The sequence below is a fragment of the Oryctolagus cuniculus genome, chromosome 17 (genome assembly GCF_051225735.1).
Source record: "Oryctolagus cuniculus isolate XC-2025 breed Fujian yellow rabbit chromosome 17, ASM5122573v1, whole genome shotgun sequence".
Taxonomy (NCBI): Eukaryota; Metazoa; Chordata; class Mammalia; order Lagomorpha; family Leporidae; genus Oryctolagus; species Oryctolagus cuniculus.
In genome coordinates this window covers 57,542,134-57,566,334 of record NC_142883.1, presented here as the reverse complement: position 1 = coordinate 57,566,334, position 24,201 = coordinate 57,542,134, and the positions used below count along the sequence as shown (strand labels likewise).

General features: G+C 42.5%; 1 protein-coding gene across 2 annotated transcripts in view; it reads left to right on the top strand.

Moving 5' to 3' along the window:
* HS3ST3A1 (heparan sulfate-glucosamine 3-sulfotransferase 3A1) overlaps positions 1 to 24,201 on the top strand; it is a 103,847-nt gene that overhangs the window by 75,867 nt on the left and 3,779 nt on the right. The gene's annotated exons all lie outside the window — the stretch shown is intronic.

Sequence of the window (24,201 nt, the reverse complement as noted above, 5' to 3'; positions counted from 1 at the left end):
AGTGAGAAAAGTGCTGAAATGGCAGTTTATCCCCCATCAGGCTAATTGCTCCTTTTCCCAAGATCTAGCCTACATTTTGGAAGGGCTGAGCCGTCTGAAAGCAGAGAACATCCTGTCTATTGAGGCTGGGAAGCACGGGCAGTTTTTGTGACCCTCCAAAAATAATGGAGGATATTAGCAAAGATTCCAAAAGCAGGACACTAAGGCGGGGCAGGGGGAGGGCGGGACTTCCAATGCAGTGTGTAGACCGAGCCAGCTGGGGGCAAGAGTGATTGATGCGCAGGAGTATGAGCTCAGGGGTGGGGTGGGGGCAGCTGTTGCTGGACAGCCAAGGCAGCACAGCAGCCCCTCTGAATACTTGTCAATGATAAAGCATTTGGGACAAAGCCTGGGAAATTGATTTGGTTGGAGACCATCACTGGGAGTATCCAACTTGACCTAGAGGGATGTTCCTCTAGCTTTCTTATGAACAAGCAATGTGTGGTTTTTTTTTTTTTTTTTTTTTTTTTTTTTTTTTTGACAGGCAGAGTGGACAGTGAGAGAAAGAGACAGAGAGAAAGGTCTTTCTTTGCCGTTGGTTCACCCTCCAATGGCCACCGCGGCCGGCGCACCACACTGATCCGATGGCAGGAGCCAGGTGCTTCTCCTGGTCTCCCATGGTGTGCAGGGCCCAAGCACTTGGGCCATCCTCCACTGCACTCCCGGGCCACAGCAGAGAGCTGGCCTGGAAGACGGGCAACCAGGACAGAATCCAGCGCCCCGACCGGGACTAGAACCCGGTGTGCCGGCGCCGCAAGGCGGAGGATTAGCCTAGTGAGCCGCGGCGCCGGCAAGCAATGTATGTTTTAAAAATCTAATTGTAAGTATGTGCATATTCTTCAGCATTGTTATTTATAATCTCTGTGGAGTGGTTCTACAGATGTACATTGGTTGGAGAACATTTCAGAGGTCACTGTGGTCTTGAGGGTAGGGTTTAGGTTTTTGTTCCTATTTGATTGCTCTATGCATCTTAGCCAGGATCTTATAATGAATGAATATGTGGTGGGACTGATAGGATATCTAAAGAATTGTTTACCCTCAACTATACTATATATTTAAGAAGATGAGATGAGGCTGGCACCAGGGCTCAATAGGCTAATCCTCCGCCTGCAACGCCGGCACCCCGGGTTCTAGTCCCAGTCGGGGCGCCGGATTCTGTCCTGGTTGCTCCTCCTCCTCCAGTCCAGCTCTCTGCTGTGGCCCGGGAGTGCAGGGGAGGATGGCTCAAGTGCTTGGGCCCTGCACCCGCATGGGAGACCAGGAGGAAGCACCTGGCTCCTGGCTTCAGACCAGTGCAGCGCGCCGGCCCTAGTGGCCATTTTGGGGGGTGAACTAACGAAAGGAAGACCTTTGTTTCTGTCTCTCTCTCTCTCTCTCTCACTGTCCACTCTGCCTGTCAAAAAAATAAAAAAAAATAAAAAAAAAGAAGATGAGATGATAATGGAACTATCCCAAATAAAGCACATCAGACCTTGTTTGACATCTTCATCAAACTGATCTTAGAAAGTAGAAACATACCAGCAAAGAGGAAGTAAACATTAAGTCAGAACCTTCTGGTTATAAGAGATACAGAGGATATCACAAGCAATAGCATCCCAAGTTTTCATTTTCCTTTGCCAGAATGTTTGGGTAGAGATAGGGAGATGGTGGCTGAATTTGATTTCTGTAGCAAGAGTACCTTCATAAATTTCCATTAAATAACGAGGAAACTGAGAATAGAAATTAGGACACCCTAGGTCATATAGTTATCAAAAATGGAGCCAGATGCTTCTGGTCCTCCAGCCTGGCCCGTTTTCCTGCCATTTTCCCATCCTACTGCTTCCTGTAAGTCCTGTGCTTCTCGGTAGGAGGTGGTCATCAAATAGTTTGGATATCTACAGTCTGTTCAATACCTTGCATGCAGTTAAAAGTATTTGTTGAAACTTTGATAAACAAACCAGCCAAATCAATAACAATTTATAATTATTTTCTAAACTCGGTAAAGGTTAAAAACAATGACAAAATCTGCTGTCAGAAACTGTACAAATGAATGAATAACTACTTACTTGCACATCAGTCTCCAGTCATTTATAGAAAAACTCAATTATTGCAATCATCTGAGAGGGCAGGTTAGATCAACTTTAAAGAGTGTAGTAGGTTCTGTGGCAGTGTGTTGTTGCAGTGCCTAAAAATAAACACATCATCATCACCATCACCAACATCATCATCTGTAGAAGAGAAGCTACTTGCATTTTTACATAGGAAAAAATGTGCTGAAATAGAACTTAACTGGCCAGTTCACTGATGTTCAGTGGGTGTTGTAGACAAGAAGACAAGAAAATATTTCCCCAAAATTTGGCAAACATTGTCATCAGTGCAGCCATTCAGATTTAAGGTTAAGAGCCTCGGTAGCTACAGGATTAAGACCTAGTTTCTTATCTAATCTGATTTGACGTTTTAAGAACAAGTTAAGGAAAGAAAATGGAACAGAGCAGAAGCAGCTCTTCTGTTTCTTAGAGGGTATGTTAATCTGTCAGTGATGCTATGTACCATGCTGACCAACTATTTCAATCCCTAGCGATAGCCATTGTTAACAGTTTGGATGCATCTGTCCATATTTTAATAAGCTTGTATTATACGCAAATACAGCATATCAGTTACCTATGGCTAAAGGAATGCTGTAGAATATTACTCCAAAACCTCAGAGACATGCAAGAATAATTGCTTATTTTACAAGTGTACAAGGTTTGGCTGAGCCAGGCTGGTCTTACTCATGTGTCTGTGGTCAGCCGTGGGTCAACCAGATGGCTCTGCTGATCTTGGCTGGGGAATCAGTTGACTAAAGGCTGATCTACAGAGGCTTTTGCTGGGATCACAGGGGTGACTCAAGTTTGCTGCACTTGTCTTTCATGTTCCAGAAGGCTAGGGCAGACGTGTCCTTACAGGGATGGCAGGGCATGAGAGCCTGATGGTTATACAAAGGGGTTTTCAAACCTCTTCTTGTATCACAACTGCTCGTGAGCCATTGGCCACACAAGTCACACAGATGAACTAAGTATCAAGGAATGAGAAAATAAATTCCACTCATGATGAAAAAGCTGCAAAGTCCGCAGCAAGCAAAGGGCAAGGGAGAAGAGAGGAAGAGGAGAATGGGGGCTATTAACACACTCAACCTAACACTCACCGAAGCACATTCTAACACATTTTTTATTGCCTGTTTTTTAAAAATATGAGATAATAGCCTATAATTTTATGGCTTATTTTTCAATCTAGTACTATTTTTCGGCTCTTTCTGGGTTCTTGGAAACAGATGTAACTCCGTCTTTTTAGCATTATAAAAATGTCATATGATAGATCAGATTCTGTTTTACTATGTATGAAGTTAATACTATAATGGTCAAGTTGTTTGCTGTTTTGAGAACTCAGTTAACAGTGCTGCAGTGGACACTCTTCGATGTAAATGTTTGTGTCTTTACATTGGCATCTCTCCATTTAATTTAAACTGCAGGACCCTCATACTTTAACTTTCCAAAAAGGCACTTGTAATTCCCCGAATATTCTCTAACTGCCTACACCTCTGTGTTTTCAAACACAGGGTTTTTTTTTTTTTTTCCTGCAATCCTCCTTCTCACAATTGGCCCTGACGTTTAAGCTATAATGAAACCCGTGATAAAATGCAGTTACACAGCACATACCTGGTGATTACCTTCTAGTCTTCATATCGCACCCACTGTACATTATCTTGAGTTCACTGTATGTGCAGTCAAACTATCTGAAGGTGACTTACAGCTCTAGACTCATTTTTGTTCTTGCCTTCACTCAAGCACTTCTATATATCTCTAAATACCTCAGGCAGGTTCAGTACTCCTTCTCTGAACACAATAATCGCTCCCATTATAGTAATTCTCCTATTTTAGTACATTTGTTACTACGTCTATCTGCCTACCAGATGGTAAAACTCTTGGAGGAAAGGAATGCTGTCTTTTTATTCGTGGGGCTCCATTTTCAAACAGGATGCTTGGGCCAAAGTTGACACTCAATAAATGTTCGGGAAATAAAAATCTTGCACTTATGGCCAAACCTGATGTTAATCATGTAATCATAATTTAGTAAATATTTATTTGTTCCTTCATTCAATACATATGTGTTGAACATGTGCACTGCATTAGACATGTTTGAAATGAGGGGAGGATGTGAATATGCCTTTTTGAAATAGATGATCTTTTTAGGGTAGTAAGATGAAATTTTAGACTTTTCCTTAGAAAAATGCATATATGCTCATTTTTCTACTTTTGTATCCTCTTACTATGAACTCACTGCTTCCTGATACCTATGTTTGGTACTCAGGTTAAGAACCTGTACCTTAAGTTGATAGGACCATTGCCCAATGCCAGACTTAGTTATACTAATGACAGATTTTGGGAATTTTAGCTGAGACCAGCTCTCACAAGCTGCCCATCATAGCCCTTCCTTCCTTATTCCCATGTAATAAGTATGCAAATGGCTAGAATATAGATTCCATCCTATCTGTGTCTTTTACGATTTATTTGAAAGGCAGAGTTTCAGAGAGGCAGAAGAGGAGAGAAAGAGGGGGGGGAGAGAAAGGGGGGAAGAGAGGGGAGAGAGAGAGAGAGAAAAAGTCTTCCATTCACTGCTTTACTCTCCGAATATAAGCAATGGCCAGAACTGGGATGATCTGAAGCCAGGAGGCAGGAGCTTCTTCCAGGTCTCTGACGTGGGTGCAGGGGCCCAAGGACTTCAGGCATCTTCTACTGCTTTCCCAGCCCACCGTAGAGAGCTGGATCGGAAGTGGGGCAACTGGGACTTGAACTGGCACCCATGGGGGATGCTGGCATTGCAGGACGTGGCTTTACCTGCTACACCAGAGTGCCAGCCCCCCAATCTATGCCTTAACCTACATTTTACATATTTTGATGTCCCCTGAAGTACTTTTGAGACTCACATTATTTGGGTCACTGAAAATGAATGGCAGATAGAAACATCTACCAAAGAGGTGTCTCACGGCTCAGCTCACATTACTTAACTATAATTCTATATAAATACATCATTGTGATTTACTTTTAAAAAGTTTCATAAAGTCACTGAACAGAAAATCGAGTATATACATCCAAAAAAATTTAAGGTATATTTAGATAGATATTTAGAAAGTCGAGTATATACATCCAAAAAATTTAAGGGGTATGTTTAGATAATGAAACCTCAAGATGCCATTATAAAAAGCAATAAAAGTAGAAAAATTTTGGAATAATTTCAACAAGAGTTGTGCATGACTTGACTGTAAAAAGCTTCACCTAGGCTTAGTGACCTCAAGCTAAGCAATTCATACTTGTGTGCAAAAGCATCATCCAGAAAATACACCAATAAATTAGATTTCATCAAAATTTAAGACTTTTGTTCAACCAGAGTTACTGCTAAAACAATGAAATATCAACCTACAGACTGGGAAATCCAAATCCCATTTCCCCAAAGAAGACTCTATTTACAATATATAAAGAACTCAACAGTTAAAAAAATTCTTTTTTAAAAAAATTAAATTTTTAAAACTTTAAATTTTAATTTAAAAGTTTTTTAAAATTTTAATTATTTCAGCAGAACCAAGCACATAAAAAGGTGTTGAACATTGTTTGTCATTAGGAATCAATAAATTAAAAGTACTCTGTGATACCTCTACATATCTACTAGAATGACTTAATAAATAAACTGACAAATGATACAACCATTCCTTAAATCAGTTTGGCAGTTTCTTATCAAGTTAGACATACATTTATCACAATGGTCCTTTTTTTAAAGATTTTATTTTTATTTATTTGAAAGAGTTATAGAGCGAGGTAGAGACAGAGAGAGAGAGAGGTCTTTCATCCACTCATTCCCTCCCCAAATGGCTGCAACAGCCGGAGCTGCGCTGATCTGAAGTCAGGAGCCAGGAGCTTCTTCCGGGTCTCCCAGGCGGATGCAGGGGCCCAAGGACTTGGGCCATCTTCTACTGCTTTCCCAGGCCACAGCAGAGAGCTGGATCAGAAGTGGAGCAGCTGGCTGGCGCCGCGGCTCATTGGGCTAATCCTCCGCCTTGTGGCGCCGGCACACCGGGTTCTAGTCCCAGTCGGGGCGCCGGATTCTGTCCTGGTTGCCCCTCTTCCAGGCCAGCTCTCTGCTGTGGCCAGGGAGTGCAGTGGAGGATGGCCCAGGTGCTTGGGCCCTGCACCCCATGGGAGACCAGGATAAGTACCTGGCTCCTGCCATCGGATCAGCGCGGTGCGCCGGCCGCGGCGGCCACTGGAGGGTGAACCAACGGCAAAGGAAGACCTTGCTCTCTGTCTCTCTCTCTCACTGTCCACTCTGCCTGTCAAAAAAAAAAAAAAAAAAAAAAAAAAAAAAAAAAAGTGGAGCAGTGGGACTAGAACTGGTGCCCCTATGGGATGCCAGTGCTTCAGGCCAAGACTTTAACCCACTGCACCACAGCGCCAGCCCCTATCACAGTGATCCTACTCCCTCTAATTTAGTCTAGAGAAAAATGTGCACCCACACATGACTTGTACCTAATGTTTGTAGCAGTTCTTTCCATAACTATTGAAAACTGGAATGAACCCAAGTGATCTCCAACAGATGACACTGAGATGCATTAAAGTTGCTCGTGCGTCTATAGTTTGAACACGTCTCAATGTAATTATGCCAAACGAGAAGGCTGTATATTAGATGATTCCATTTACATGACATACTCAAGGAGACAAGCCTACAGTGACACAGATCAGTATTTGCCAGGGGTGAGAAGTAAGGAGAGACTAATGTGATGAAGTGACCACATGGTGTTGAAATAATGAAACTGCTTTATATTCTCATTGCTGAGTTCACAAATTTGTGTGCATAGAGGTGTGCTTTGTGGCACAGTGTATTAAGCCACTGCAAGGGACACCAGTGTCCCATATCGAGTGCCTGGGATTGACTTCCACCTCCAGTTCTCATTCAGCATCCTGCGTATGCATCTGGGAGGCAGCAGACTGTGGGCTTAGTACTTAGATCTTTGCCACCCATGTGGGAGACCCAGAGGAAACTCCTGACTCCTAGCTTCAGCCTGATTCAGCACTAAATGTTGTAGGTATATAGGGAGTAGAGCAGCAAATGGAAGATGTCTGTCTCTCTCTGTCTCACTCTTTGTCTATCACTCTACCTTTCAAATAAGTTTAGGAAATCTTTAAAACAAAACTGTGCACGTAGAGGATTTCAAGAAGTTGTACTCCAACACATCAATTTTAAAAATGCTCATTCTAATGTTAAATACAATAAAAGTTTTCATGAGGAACAAAAAGAAAATTTATTTAAAGCTGTATCGCCTTCCAAAATTGACTGCCTCAATATAGTAATAATTCAGTTCTTCCTAAATTAGTCCTTATATGTTGTGCACTACAAATTGCCATGGAAGGGGTGGGGGGAAAGGGCTTAATAAACTATTTTATAATGTTCGGTCCATTTTGAATAAAATAAGGCCAAAAACATATTCAAGAATAGAACAGAGAGGAAATTTCATATTAGATTTCAGATCTATAAAATTACAATAATTAACATGGCTCTACTAATGGACAGATAAACAGAACAGGATATAAAGACTTCATGTACAAAAAGAAAGATAGGAATTTAGTAAATGGGCTTTTTCATTATTTACAAAGAAAAGTATTTAGAATTTGATGACTTTGGTGATTTAAAGTGAATTTCGAGATGAATAACATTAAAATCAAAGATTTATTTATTTAAGAAAGATCTTAGAAAGTTATTAAGGAAAAGAAAGTCATAAAGGAAAGAAGTGATAAATTTTACAACATAAAATGATTCTTAAAGCACCATAAACAAAAAGGAAGTGAGAAATTATAGACTAGTATATTTGCTATATAAAAGACAACAGATACACATCCTTAACATAAAGAAAATATTTAAGATCCAATAAAAATAACATAGCTGAAAATAAAAGACAAAAATATGTGACAGAGGTATGTCTTCTAAAAGTCATATTCCTAATAAATACCTGGAAAAATACTCACTCTAAGTATTAAATATTGAAAAGGTGATTCTTTATTGGCAGCAGCTGTACATAATACATGGTATTAATGAGTGCATGAGAAAATATGTACTGTAGTGAAATAGAACTAAAAAATTTTAAATAATATATAAGCATTTAAAGGCAAAATATGAATACCTTTGTAGCAGGTGAGTTTGCAATAACAATTCAAAAACCATTAAAAATACACTTGCCTGCCTTTCTGCTTTAAAGAAATAATTAAATATGTAAATGAAAATGTTTCACTTTGGAAGCAACCTAAGTGTCTCATGGTGTGAGATTCACTGAACACTCGATGGCAGTCATAAAATGGAATGATGTGCAGCCATTAAAAATGCAGTGGATATGTACTTCATAGACAGAAGCGTGTTTCTCGTGCAGAAGTCATCTGAATATGTTCTGAAGATCTGCGGAGAGGGAGGTCTGGGTGCATACACTTGATTTTTAAAAGGAACCTCAGAGTGTGGGTGATTGTGTTTTTTGAGTATTGGTGCTTCTCTGGATTGTCTCTGAGGCTTTCTGTAATGAGCCCTTTTGACTTCTGTGATTTTAAAGGCTTTTTTCAGTTTAATTTTGACAAAGCTCATTTGGAAAGCAGCTGCTTTTTCCCTGGTCCCACTCCAGAATCTTGCACGTTTTCCTTTCCTGTGTGGGAAGGAGAGGACTTCCTGTTGGGTCCCCGAGACGGATGGTGCACGTGACACCTCCACTGTGGGCCCACTGCCGAGGGCATCTGAATGGCGCATTTGGAAGGCTCAGTTCCCGGTGGCCCCCCGGCATCTTAGGAGCTGGGGGCCTTGCTTTTCTGTGTAACGACTTCTCTGGGTCCTGGTGCACTTTCCGCAGGCTCCCGGACAAGATGACAAATGAAAGCCCACATACCACATGTCCAAACATTTAAAAAGTTATAAATCACGCTAATACACTGTTAAATGAAATATATTCTATTCTTCTATTTTGACATATATTCCTTCCTAACAATGAAACAGAAAAATGGGCTTAACTCTATTGTTTTTATATGTCCTGGAGTTGGCAAAACACCAAAGATGACTCAATTTAATTATTATTGCTCATTTGGGTCTTCTGTTGATGGCCCAGCGATATTTGGATGAGAAATAAAATAAACACATACACAAATCATAAACTATTATGTACTTATAGAGTACAGTTCATTTCTCATTCTTTGATTTCAGCAAAATTCTAATTATAATAAAAATTTTGTGTTCATTCTGTCCTCTTGACAATAATGATCTAAAGCAGGAGTTGACGAATGTTTTCTGAAAAGGTCCAGACATTAACTGTTTTAGACTTTGCAGGCCATATGGCTTCTGTTACTGTTCGATTCAATCTTGCTGTTATAGTTCAAAAGCTGCCATAGACAATATGGAAGCAAATGGGTGTACTGTTTCAATAAAACTTTATTAAAAAAATAGATAACTGTCACTGTCAACTCCCAGAATCTTTCTTTGCCTCCAAAGGAAACTCCATACCTGTCAAGCAGTCACTCTAATTCTCCCTCCCCTTCAGACCTTGGCAAGGGATAATCTACTTTCTGGTGCTACAGTTTGCTTATTCTGAATGCATCGTATAGATGGAATCGTGCAATTTTTTGTAAAAAGTTGGATTTAGCCTATGGCCATAGTTGGGTGATCCCTGGTATAAAATATTTTTGAAGTGCACATGTACAAATTTACATATATTTTGACTAAAAATGTAAATCACAAATGTAAAATGTAAGAAGCTATTTTCATAGTTTTAAAAACGATTTATTATTTACTGGAAGGGCAAAATGACACAGAGAGAGGGAGAGACAGAGACAGAAAGAGAGCATTTTCATCCCATGGTTCATTTCTCAAATGACTGCAGCAGCCAGGTCTGGGCCAGGCCAAAGCCAGGAGCCAGGAACTCCATCGTCTCCCACATGGGTGGCAGGGATCCAAGCACCTGGGCCATCTTCTGCTGCCTTCCCAGGCCCATTAGCAGGAAGCTGGATTGGAAGCAGAGTAGCTGGAGTTGAAACCAGCACCTTGATACGGGATGCTGATTTCCAGTTTTGGCTTAACCTGCCGTGTCACAATAACTGTCCCTTTCTATATTTTTAAAAATTATTCCTCCTAAAGCATTCCATTGTATGTGCCAAAATCCAGACAATATGCAAATTATAGTGGATATAAAATCTCAAAATGCAATTATTTAAGATGACTGTTAATTTTTAAAATGATAGTTAAATATTAGTGAACATGCCCATGGAATTAGAACTGTTCACAAGTCTAGCTTTCCTTTTAAAATTTATTTACTTTTATTCCATTTAAAAGTCACAGAGACAGAGAGAGAGAAACAGACAGATGGAGATCTCCCATCTGCCGATTCACTCCCCAAATGCCCACAACAGCCAGGATGGGGCCAGGCCAAAGGCAGGAACCTGGAACTCAAGCCGATTCTCTGTGCAGGTGGCAGGGACCCACATTCTCAAGCCTCCCTCTGATGCTTTCTAAGTTGTGCATCAGCAGGAAGCTGGATCTGAAGCAAGGTAGCTGAGACTTGTAACAGGCCCTCTGATGTGAGAGGTGGGCATTGCAGGTGGTGACTTCACCATGGCACCACCACGTCCACCCAGGCTTGTCTTGCTTTCAGCATCCATCTACCTGCCAATAAAAAGAATTCACATCGTGGTTAACCTGTTCCGTAAGTTTCCAAGGAGCATCATTTGGTTGTGATAATGAAACATTTCTCTGCCTCCACATACAACTACCATAAGTACCACAATCATGTCTGAGTTCCAAGACTATGAACTGGAGTGGGAGGAGATGCAAAGAAATGAACACTCGGCATCTCCAGACAGGATGGTTTCATATCAAGAAGCTCTGTCATGCTCTGTGATGGAGTAACTTACATAGCCCTGGTAAGTTATGTAGTCTGTTATTTCTCTTACCATACTGCTTGCCTCCCTCTGATCCGTCTCCAGTGCTGCTGGTGGCAGCACCACCCCTGCAGGTCCCCAGCATTTAGTTCTTGTGTTTTGAAGATGCCAGGACAAGAGGCTTTGAGAAGAACCTGAGCAGTGTCAGGCCTGAGAGTGGGTGTGCTAGAACTTGAGTGGCAGTTTATATAATGAGTGTGTGTGTGTGTGGGGGGGGGTGTGTGGAGTATGCCATTTGGGAGGACTTCCTAAATTGTATGGGACTTAAAGCCTGAGCCCTTCTGGTCTGAATCCCTGTTGGGTCATCGGTTTCACTCCTTCATAGTGATGCATGGTTCTGCTGCACGGGTGAACCCTGTAGAATGTACACCCTTGGATTGCTTTCCTGAAGTCTGCTTTGTGCACGTGACTCATTTCATGCGGATGCTATTATTGTGCAGGTTTAAGAGTGAGATCCTTTTGGAAGTCCTGTTTTGAGCTCAGTGAAGTGAAATGTCACATTTTGTACTGTTCACAATCAAGGAAACTGAGATAGTCACACGGGGTACTGATGGCAAAGTTTAAGAATACCCTGTTGTTGGTGTTGTGGCATAAGAAGTTAAGCCACTAACTGCAACACCAGCATCCTATCTGGGTGCCAGTTCAAGTCCCAGCTGCTCTACTTCTGATCCAGTGCCCTGCTAAAGTGCCTGGGAAAGCAGCAGAGGATGGCCCAAGTGCTTGGGCCCCTGTACCCACATGGGAGAACCAGAAGAAGCTCTTGGCTCCTGGCTCTCACTTAGCCAAGCCTTGGTATTGCTGCCATTTGGGAAGTGAATCAGCAAGCAGAAGATCTCTCACTGTCTCCCTCTTTCTCTCTGTCTCTAATCCTGCTGTTCAAACAAATTAAAAAAAAAAAAAATACCCAGTGCTCCAGGCCACTGCCAGCATCAATGCTTCAGGCCACTCTTCCTGTTTCTAACAAAAACACATATCAATTTAGCATCTACTATGTGTCCAGAATCTAATAAACAGAATAAAAGAAACAGAAAAAAGGGGAATGAACAAAAAAAAAAAAAAAAAAAAAAAAAAACCTCCATCTGCAAAACATAGCAAAGATCCTTCTGCTGCTCAGATTTGTCCTCGTCATGCCGACGTCCTGTTCCTCTGTACTTAGATCATTGATTTCAAGGGAGAGAAACGTGTTTTCCCCTCTTATCTCCAGGCACACATATGCAAACGCCAGATAATTCCGGGCAGAGGAGGGAGCCCTGGATGGCCCCAGCTGTCCTCCGTTGCACAAAAGCTGATAGCACCACTCTGAAACCAATCATTTATAAAAGCCCTGTCAGGCGCCAAGATGAGCCAAGACGGGATTTGCTGTGGCTGAGCTGGGAGAGGCACTTGCTCTTGGCCCAGGGTCTCCTCACATGATTAAGAATTCCATTCTCCACTTCTAGATTGTGCACTTCGTAACCTGGTTATGAACCTGGTGGGCCGGCCCAAAGTCAGTTCTCCCTCTAAGTGAGACTTGTGCTTAATAGGACAGGCCTAATTCAGAAGCACTGTGGTGGGGGTGGGGGTGGGGGAAGCTCCCACTGCACCTTTGGGTGTTATTTGCCAGGGACTCAAAATTTCAAGGTGGCCAACAAATCTTGGGCACCTTGTATTTCCAGAATTCATGCAGAATAGATGTCACGTAGAAAAAATAGTAAAGAAAGGATCGTTAGACCAGAATCTAAGACAATTTCCTGTCCACTGGGCTGCAGAACCTGGGGCTAGCCAGTTATCAGAGCTATCTGGGGAGATGTCAAAGGTTCTCACAGTTCTGGCTTTCCTTGGTGCGGCTTTGAACAACACAGTCCTCACACGTTCCTGTCTCTGGCAGATTCTTCTCTTCTTCTCCTATCTTCTTGGCCTCATCTTCTCTGTCTCCCTGTAATCAATCAATCCTCCTCCTCCCCACCCATCTTTCTTTTGCTCTCTTGCTCTATCTAAAGCCCCCCCACACACACACACACTCACTCCCTTCTCTTTTATATATTTATTTGAAAGGCAGAGCATCAAAGACTCAGATAGGGGAAGAAAGAGAATTATCTTCCTTCTCTGTATGGCCACAACAGCCAGGCCCGGGCCAGGACAAAGCCAGGAGCCTAGAACTCCATCCGGGTCTCCCAAATGGGTGGCAGGGGCCCAAGTACTTAGCCCATCCTCCCCTGCCTTCCCAGGCACATTAGCATGGAGCTGGATCAGCAGCAGAGCAGCTGGGACTTGAGCCAGGACTCTGACTTGGGATGCCAGCAAGGCAAGTGGCAACTTAACCTGCTACGGTATAAAATCAACCCCACAAACTTACTTCTAAGGGCTTGGGACAATGGCTCAAGTCACTGAGCTGCAAACACTCACATGAGAAACTTCAATTGAGTTCCCACCTCCTGCTTTCAGCCCCAGCCCAGTCTTTCCCATTGTAGGCATTTGGGGTGTACATCAGCTAATGGGAGTTTCTCTCTCTCTTTCTCTCTCTCTCTCTCTCTCTCTCTCTCTCAGATAAATAAATATCTGAAAATACAGTTTGGGACAATATATACAATGTATAGAAATGATATTTTAAATCTTATGGATGCATGAGCTTCCTAATGGATTAACCTTGGGCTAGCAGGAGGGTCAGCAGGTAGGATGATGGCCTGGGGATGCTCAGGTCCAGCAGGAACAGGATGCATTATTACTGGACTCTATGCTTTTCAGGACAACTCCTCCATCTGCCCTGGCCACCGATGTCTTTCTTCTTCGTCCTTTCATCAGGTTTTTCGTAGTTAGTGATGAAGACTCTTTGCCATTTCTCTTCTTCCCTGGAATCTCAGCGACGTTGTACTGGTTTCTTAAAACAAGCTTTGGTGCATGTGGTATGACCAAGCCAGATGAGAGCAAAAACCGTTTCTTTCTCTCTCTTTACTTAGTCATCCAGAGTTTGAAAGGCATGTGCTATCAGTGGCACTGCAAGTAGCCCAGCCCCGGAGTCTGACATTTTGCTTATCTTGATGGCAGCTTGATTCTTAGAATTGCACAGCCAGATTCGGCCAGGGTGGGAGGCAGTTCAGAGACATACATCTTCCTGCCCGACAGAAGCCAACTCACACAACATCTAAAGGGAGTTTTCCTCCCAGCCTTACAAGTCACGTTCGGAGTGGGGTCCCACATCACAACGGCAGGAAAAGAAATATGGATGTGAATGGGGCCAGGCCCAAGGGACCCACAGGCTGACAGCACGGAGAGTTCCCAGTCATTTCCTCTGCTCCCAGGCGCGCGCCATGGGGGACCCACAGGAACTGCCTTCACATCGTGGCCATGAAAAGAGCTTGTTTGCATGTTTTTCTTGCATTTTCTGCTGCCGGAGGCTTCCAAAAACAGACACAAGGTTCTGTTGGTTGCACAGACTTTTTTTTTTAAAGCATGTATATAGGAACTGGATTAATTTACTTCTGAAGGCAAATTGCTTTTGCATTACAGCTCAGGGACTCCCCCCTACAGCGTGGTCTTGCCTTGCAGAAAAGAGTCTTGGAAAAACACTTTACGTGTGTCACCCATGTGCGTGATTCTGGGAGGGGTAATTTGCACTCTGAGATGAATAGGGAAAGAATGCATTTACTGTCCAAATGTGTGGCAGTTTCGCAGATGGCCAGTAACAATGCAGGAGCCACACTGGTGTTATTTAGATGTCCTAGAAAATGGAAAAGATGTGCATTTTAAAGCTGCCCGGACCTAGATTTTCAAGTCACATTATCTCCCTGAGCTGATGTCCTCACTTGTGAAATTAGGATGATAATGCTGACATTTCCTTGTTGTGAGACTCAAGAAATCATGCATCAGTTCTTGATCTGCGGTAACTGTTGAAAAAGAGTATGTATTTGCTCCTGTTGTCAGTGTGTTCTTCCTAAGTCCCCTGAATTTGAATTCCTGTCTGCCCAGATATTTGTGTGTGTGTGTGGTATCTGTGTGTGTTAAAGATTTTATTTAGGCTAATCCTCCACCTTGCGGCGCCGGCACACCGGGTTCTAGTCCCAGTTGGGCGCCTGATTCTGTCCCGGTTGCCCCTCTTCCAGGCCAGCCCTCTGCTGTGGCCAGGGAGTGCAGTGGAGGATGGCCCAAGTGCTTGGGCCCTGCACCCCATGGGAGACCAGGATAAGTACCTGGCTCCTGCCATCGGATCAGCGTGGTGCGCTGGCCGCAGCGCGCCAGCCGCGGTGGCCATTGGAGGGTGAACCAACGGCAAAGGAAGACCTTTCTCTCTGTCTCTCTCTCTCACTGTCCACTCTGCCTGTCAAAACAAAACAAAACAAAAAAAAAGATTTTATTTACTATTTGAAAGGCAGAATTACACAGATGGGGCAGGGGGAGATGAGAGAGAGAGATCGATCTTCCATTCTTTAGTTCACTCCCCAAGTGCTCATATTCTGAACACAAGAACATTTGTGTGCTGCTTAGCCTGTCTGAAGTTCAGCTTTCTCATCAGAAAAACTGGGGCTCACAATTGTCTCGCTTAGGCCTGTGTACAGATGACATGAAGGAACCATTGCTGGCATGGTTGGCAAACAGGACACATCTTCTGTGACACAATGACACGCTGTGCTCAGAGCATCATGAGAATGAGTGACAGATGTGCAGAGTGACGTGAAACAGCTACTATTCCCACAATATGCGTGGGGTGAGGGGCGTTGGTCATGGAAAGACCCCATGCTTCCTAGGTCCTGGAGCTCCACTCTTTTTCCTTTGTCATCTGAATTTCTACAAACTGAAAATATGTGGAGACTTCAAAAAAGTACATGAAAAACAGAACTAAAAGACAAATAAGACAAATCATTGGATCCAAAATGATTGAAATCCGTGCCTACGAGGGATCTTCAAAAAGTTCATGGAAAATACACATGCTGAAAAATGTTTCAAGAAGTTTTTGTGCAAAAATAAAGTTATCTTTCAATTCCGTTTTCCATGAGTCTTTTTTTGAAGTTCAGTCATCATTTGCCTGGGGTGAGGGGCAGTTAGTGGTCATGGAAGGACCCGATTCTTAGCGGGGGCAGCTCCTCCCTCTTCCCTGAATTTCCACACATTGAAGACATCCTTGCTTTGGCCAGTGCCCCCTTTTTAAAACATTGTGTGTTTTCTTGGAGCATTATAGGAAATTGGTCCATTTGGTGTTTGTAGTTGTACTACATTTAAATGTAACAAATACAGAAAAGGATACAAATCCTGGGATAGAGCTCAACACTCTCCTGTGGTGGATACATTTGTGTAACCAGCACAGGATAATGAACAGGGATATTTCCATCAGTCCAGAGGCCCTTGCCTTCTGTTTCCTAAGGGTAACTGCTGTTTTGACATCTACTGGAATGTGTGAGGTGTTGCCTCTTTAAGGCATTTTTATCAAGGAATCATCCAGTGTATACTTTTTTTTTCTTTTCTTTTTTTCTTTTTTGACAGGCAGAGTGGACAGTGAGAGAGAGAGACAGAGAGAAAGGTCTTCCTTTTGCCATTGGTTCACCCTCCAATGGCCGCTGCGGCCAGCGCACCGCGCTGATCTGATGGCAGGAGCCGGGTGCTTCTCCTGGTCTCCCATGGGGTGCAGGGCCCAAGCATTTGGGCCATCCTCCACTGCACTCCCTGGCCACAGCAGAGAGCTGGCCTGGAAGAGGGGCAACCGGGACAGAATCCGGCGCCCCAACCGGGACTAGAACCCGGTGTGCCGGCGCCGCAAGGCGGAGGATTAGCCTAGTGAGCTGCGGCGCCGGCCCAGTGTATACGTTTTTGTGTCTGGCTAGGTTTGTTAACAGTGTCTGTGAGGCTCATGCACAAATTAGAAGCCATTCATTCTGATTGCTGTGTAATAGCTCATTGTGGTATCTATCCTGTTGTTGATGGACATTTGGGTAGCCTGCATTTGGCACTAATAGGATTGTCTGTGAACACGCGTGAGCATGTGTTACTGTGTAAGTGTATACAATGTCTACTGAGCGTAGTCCTGGGAGGGAAATTGCTGACCCGTGGTGTATGTATGATAGTGACAGTTTTCCAAGTCGTCGTGCAATTTGCTCTCCAAGCCACAGAGTGCCAGTTTCTCCACATCCTCATCTGTACTCAGAATTCTCCATCATTTTTATTCTTACCCTTCAGGTGGATGTGTCACAGTCTGGTACTGAAATTTTAATTTGCGTTTCTCTGACAGCTAACAAAGTTCACTTCTCCATGACGTTTTGAACACATGGGTATATCTTTGTATGAAGTACCAACTCAAGTCTTTTCCCTCATTTTTCCTTTGTACTATCTAGTTTTCTTCAGCTTGTTGATTTACACAGTTTCTTTAATGTACTTTGGATATTATTATTTTGTCAGATACAGGTTTTTAAAATATTTTATCCCATTCTTTGACTTGCCTTTTTTATTCACCTAATGGTATCATTTGATGAACAGTAGTCCCTATTTTTAATATAATCCAAACCATTATTTTGGGGGGAGTGGTGGTTATTCCTTTAAGAACTTAAAAATCATTTCCCTCCCTGAAAATGGTTGAAATGTTTTCCTGGATATCCTCCCAAAAGTTTCATTGATTTACAATTCATTATTTTATCTGCAAGAAATCTGGAATTGACTTTGGCGTACAGTAACAGGCAGAAGCCAAACTGACTTCTCCATATGAATAACCAGTTGACTAAATACCATTTTTTTAATTTTTTTTTTTTATTTTGACAGGCAGAGTTAGACAGTGAGAGAGAGAGAGAGAGAGACAGAGAGAAAGGTCTTCCTTCCGTTGGTTCAGCCCCAAATGGCCGCCACGGCCAGCGCACTGCACCGATCCAAAGCCAGGAGCCAGGTGCTTCTCCTGGTCTCCCATGGGGTGCAGGGCCCAAGCACCTGGGCCATCCTCCACTGCACTCCCGGGCCACAGCAGAGAGCTGGACTGGAAGAGGGGCAACCGGGACTAGAACCCGGCACCCATATGGGATGCCGGCACCGCAGGCGGAAGATTAACCAAGTGAGCTATGGCACTGACCCCCAAATACCATTTATTAAAACTGCAATTGCAAAGGACATTCTTTGTAAGGAAGAAGTGCTTCCAAGGAGCCAGGAACAGTTTCTGAGGGAAGCGGGGAGAGCAAGGAGACAGTGTGAGGAGTGCTATGCATTCAGGGAAGCTGACTTCAGCTGACAAGAAGGGTGACTCAGAGGAGGTGAGTTCCTTTCTTATGCCCTCTTACACAGATTGCATGCACAATGATGTGTTATGAGTGCCATGGCAGGCTCCTCTGGGTGGTGCCCCAGATAACGGTCATGGTGCCACCAGTGCTACAGTAATGGCCACTTTTTAAATCCTGCCTTTCAGAAGTCAGCAAGACACAGCCATGGAGACACAGCTCCTAGTGTCAGTCACTGACTTGGGTGAGAGCTTGGTTCCTGCTCGGCTCTATCATTTCTCACATCACAGAGGAAGCTGGTCAGGCTCTGTAAGGCCTGTGTGACGGATCTGATCCAAAATGAATCCCCCAGCCCAGCAGGGTCTGATCCCATGGACGTGTTACCAAGAAGTTTCCTCTCTTGGCCCCACTGCCCCATGTCATGGATGGAAATAGAACCCCCTCAAAAAACGAGCTCATCTCTCACCCCCATAGTGAGCCAGTTTCTGAATTGGCCGGGAACGTGGCCAGCTGATGGTCTTCAAGCCAGACAGCTGCTTTGAAAGTCAGAAGGGGCTCTCAGCTCTCCTCTGCACCCTCCTTTACCTGAGCTGAGGGGGGGTTCCCCAGGCAGTGGTGAATGAGGAATGCTGGGCATCACTTTCTTAGGAACAGTGCTTAGGTATATTCCCCATAGTCGAGACTTCCTGAAGCTTTGGCTTGAGTTTTCCAGTGAGCTAAGTAAATGGAGCTTAGAGACATTAAATTAGTAGCTTGCGGTCACCCAGCCAGCAGTTGGAAGGAACAGGCTGCAGACTTCATTTTCTGATTTCAGATGAGCTCCACAAAAATCTTGTAAATGATTCTATTTCCCTTCAGTCTAGCAAGAGGAGGCAAAACCACAGCTCCTTCAGAATCTTCTCTAATGTCTAATTACCCGTAAAGCCAAAGACTGTCTAGCAGTTCTATCAATGCCACTGAATTCCTTGTGTTTTCTTGAGCTCTTTTGTTTGTTTTGCTAACATAAACACAACATAAAATTTACCATCTTGGCCATTTTAGGTTCAATAGTGTTAAGTGTTGTACAATTAATCTGCAGAACTCTTTTAATCTTACAAAACTAAAACTCTGCACACAATAAATAAATAAATAAAAAAAAAAACTCCACATCCCCTCCCTGAATAGTCCCCATCAACCACCATTCTTTTTCTGTCTCTGTGATCTTGACTACCCCGTATAAGTAGAATCATGCAGCATCTGTCTTTCTGTGACTGGCTTGTTTCACTTAGCAGAATGTCCTCAAGGTTCATCCATTTGTAGCATGTGTCAGAATTTCCTTCCTTTTTTCAGGCTGAGCAATATTCCTTTGTGTGGATTGGCAACAGTTTCTGCATTCACTTATACATCCGTAGATGCCTCCATTGACTGTTGGGAATTCCTGTTGAGCTCTTTAAAGACTTTGCCTGTGACTTTCTTCTTATCCTCTTATTCTCAGTTCGAAACAAATAAGTTTCTGTAGTTTTTCCTTATAATTTTGGTGTATCCACCTTTCCCCATCCCATTGATACTCTAAGTGTCTCCAAGTCCTGCTCACAATTGGGCAGAGCTGTTGGAACAGTCCACAAGTCCTTCTTGGACATTGTCCCTCCCATAATACAGTCCACTGTGTCAGTCCTGCACCCACCTGTTCCGTCATCAGGCAAATCTCACTGTCTTCCCATTGCACACACCTTTGGGCTCCCATAATCCGTCTGGCAGTTCTATAGACCTTTCATACTATGGAATATGGTGGGGATTTTGAAAAGTTCATGGAAAATGGAATTGAAAGATGTTGATTTGGGCACCAAAATTTTTTAACCCACACATAGCATTTTCATAATGCACATTTTCGTAAACTTACTGAAGACTCCTCATTACTCAAGTAGAGTAAACACATGTACCTTACTCAAGTAAGAAAGCATTAAGCATCATTTCTGTGTTGCAAAGCACGTTGAAATGCAGCATTCTGGTTTACACAGGCGACTTATTTTATGTGATGGGTGAGCACATTTTCAAACATTAAAATCCAAATTGCTGTGAAAAAATGAATAAATTAAAGAATTTTTAAAGAATCCTGTTGTGAGTCCTGTTACCAAGAAGTTCTTCTTTGCAATGAAATCGTCATTGAGGATTTGTTTGGGCAATGACATCTTCTTCTTTGCAAAAAGTAGCTTACAGATAGCCAATAGCTAAGCCCTACTCCTCACCCAAGCCCATGATAACCAGTCAATTTTTCTCACCCTGGAAATAACAGTATTTGTCTACTTAATGTGGTTTACTTTTGAAACTCTATTTTACCTCTTTCCTCATTAAACTCCCCCTCTTTGAGATAGCTCCTTCCCCTACTCTGTTGAGATTATTGAAAATGCTTTTGTTTTTGTTTGCTTTTTTCCCAGAGGTCTTTGTGGTTGTTTCCTGTGACGTAATACAATCTGTGACTCCAATCCCTGAAAAAGACTTCTGGAGCTTTCCTCTCCCCAGAGACAGGCCAACCAGGCACTCTGTTTTAGATTGTGGCCAAAGTTAGAGGTAAAGAAATAAGAAGTCAAGGGAAAGGAGACAGGAATGCTGACTTAAAAATAATCAACAAATACTCCTTCTTCTCCGATGTTTGCTTTTACAGACTTAGACTTTTCATGCATTTGATCAAGTTTCTTTCACTGAGGCATTCCAACAGTCTCTGGACAGATGTCCTCACTCGTCTTACACTAGGGACACCTGTAGTTCCAGAGCAGATTGGGCTGGCTAGCCAACATCTCAGTCCTGTGAAGGGGGCCCCACAAAGACGAATGATGTGAGCTCATGTCACTCAGTGGAATTGGCATTGCATAGGCATTGGAATTGGCATTGCGTGTGGACGATATATGTCTGTTTTGGGTGAACGCCAAGCTATCTGGTCTTTATTTACTCTTACCCTTGCCTCAAGGTAAACTTAATAGATGGGTAATGAGGTACATTAAAAATTTCTTTGAAAAAGAAATTGCAAATTTCTTTAAAATTTTTTTTAAATCCAGCAATAGAAACCAAATGTCTGGGAAGCAACAATGATGGGTCATGTGGTTGGGTTCCTGCTACCCATGTGGGAGACCTGGTTTGAGTTTTTGACTCATAGATTTGGCCTGGTAAGGCTGGACCACTATAGGTATCTGGGGAGTGAACCAGAAGATGGGCGCTCTCTCTCTTTTTCTTTCTCCCTATGTCCATCTGACTCTCAAATAAATTTAAAAAGAAAAAAATTCCAGTTATGGTAGGGGAGCAGAAGCGGGAAGATTTATAATGAAATTAGCCATCAATTTCCACTTTTGAAGCTATATGTAAGGTATATGAATTTCATTTTATACTTTCTCTCCTTTTGTGTATGTTTAAAGTTTTTCACAATATATTAGCAAACTGTGTGGTTGGGACAAAATTTTGCAGTCAACAAAGGCAAACACAACCCAAGTATACCCTTTTATCACAGGTATAAAATCAGGAACAAAACAAAGAAGTCAATCATTTGGCCTCAAAATCAATACAGTCCTAGTTAATGACTGTATCAAAATGGAAATCAAAACTGCCTAATATGATTATTAAATATGCGTGAAGTCATGATAAAGACAGCAGAACATTACAAGGCTTATAGAAAATTGGACCACAGAGGAAAACTAGCCTCAAAATGATTTTATTGCTGGAGGGAGAGATTGAAAATAGATGAAATAAGCATCTAGCTAAATAAATGTGAAGAATATGAAAGCATAGCTTTGAAAACGAATAAATGGAAGGAGATATTAGAGAAGCTAACATAGGGGCGGGGGCTGGCCTTTGTCCTAGTGACTAAGACATTGGTTGGAACGTCCATATCCAGTGTGGGAGTGCTTGGGTTTGATTTCCTGCTCAGCTCCTGGAAGGCTGCAGTTGATGGCCCTGGTCACTGGGTCCCTGCCAGCTGCATAGGACTGTGCCTTCTCCTAACTTTGGCCAGGCCCAGCTGCTCATAGCAGCTCTCTGCATGCCTGCCTGTCCCTCTTTGACCCTGAAATACATATTAAAATAATATATATAGTAGCTTTTTTTAAAGCTGAATTGGAAATCAGTGGATTAGAAAGGAGAATCTACTCAAGAAGGCAGAAAGAAAGGCAGAAAACACAAAATTATTGTTGAGAATCATAGTATATCTGTAGCTACTCAATGGGTGAGTTTTAGAAAAGTATTGACTACTTTTTAAAATCAACACAAGGCAGAATATTATAATAAGGCAATACTCAGACCAGAAAATGAAAAGGTGTTTGCTTCCTACTCTCATCTCAACAAGTACCAATATTAGATAGGCTTTGTAGATAACTCCCAACAAATTTTCGAGAACAGAAAATCGTGTTACTTAAACTTCTCAAGCATATAGAAAATAGGAAACCCTTTATTTGTGGAATAATTCATATTCTAATTATTTTTAAAAATTTATTTTATTTATTTGAAAGAGTTACAGAGAGAGGTAGAGACAAAGATCTTCCATCCGCTGGCACTCCCCAGTTGGCCACAACAGCCGGAGCTGTGCTGATCAGAAGCCAGGAGCCAGGAGCTTCTTCCGGGTTTCCAACGTGGGTGCAGGGGCCCAAGGACTTGAGCCATCTTCTACTGCATTCTCAGGCCATAGCAGAGAGCTGGATCAGAAGTAGAGCAGCCGGGACTAGAACTGGCACCCACATGGAATGCCGGCGCTTCAGGCCAGGGTGTTAACCCTCTGCACCACAGCACCAGCCCCCATATTCTAATTATTGATTAAGCTATTAGAAGAATAACTTCAGGGACATCTCACAAATGAATATAGATGAAAAATTCAAAAAAAATGACAAGTAACAAATCAAGCTTAGCATATAATAAAAGAATAATACACCAACATTCAATGAAGTTTATTCCAGGAATAAAGGTGAGTTCAATAGAAACATATAAGTTTGATTCTTCTTATCATTACATCAAAGGACAAAATGTAGTCATGACATTAAGTTCCAAAAATTCATTTAATCTAGTATTGATTTGAGCAAGCATCTATTTCTTAAAAGACTTGGAATTAGAAAGATAACACCTTAATATCAGATTATATATATATATATATGTATACATTTTTCAAATATGCGTATAATGCCAGTACACGTAAGTTAGAAGAGCAGATAGGCTGTGTGGCTCCTGACCCCAGTATGTGGCTGGCCAGGAAGTTCCTCAGTTCTCAGTGAGAAAGCACACTTGAATCCAGTAACAATCTGCTCTATGGACCCTTCACTGGGAGGGGTCGAGACTGACACAGCAGGTTAAGCTGTTCCTTGTGACCCCGCGTACAAAACCAGCATCTCCTAGGAGAGTCCTGGCTACTCCCCTTCAATCCAGCTTCCTGGGAGGCAGCAAGCGGTGGTGGCTCAGTGGATCCCTGCTGCCCACATGGAAGACCGGGATGGAATTCCAGGTTTCTGACTTTGTCTTGGCCCAGCCTTTTCTGTTGTGTGCATTTGGGAAAAGAACCAGCAGATGGAGGATTTCTCTGTTTCTCTCTGTGTGTCACTCTGCCTTTCAAATAAACAGAAATAAGCATCTTAAAAACAACTTCAGTGGGACTTTTTTAACATGACAAGGAAATGTTACCATTGATTAGAAAAAATAAACAAACAAGCAACATCAAGAACACACAAAACAACTTTGTCAAAATTTGCTTGGGTATATGTGAAAATATATTGTAAGGTGGCAATAACTTACAATTGAGCCAATGTAGAGAGGAAGAAAGATAGTTAGAATATGATAATGATGGCATTTCAAACCATTAGATATAAAAGGGATTATTTAATAAATCTTACCTGTAATGAGAACACCCAGGAATTATGAAGGCAAGTATTTGATGTAATGTGCAATATTATGCTAAGTGTCATTGCTTTAAGAAGGAAAAGTTCAGAATTTTTAAAAAACCCTCTTATAGCAGTATAAGTGTGTTTATGGCAATATTCTCCTTCACCCAAAGGATTTGACCAAGGCTGTTTTCTTACAGCATTGTG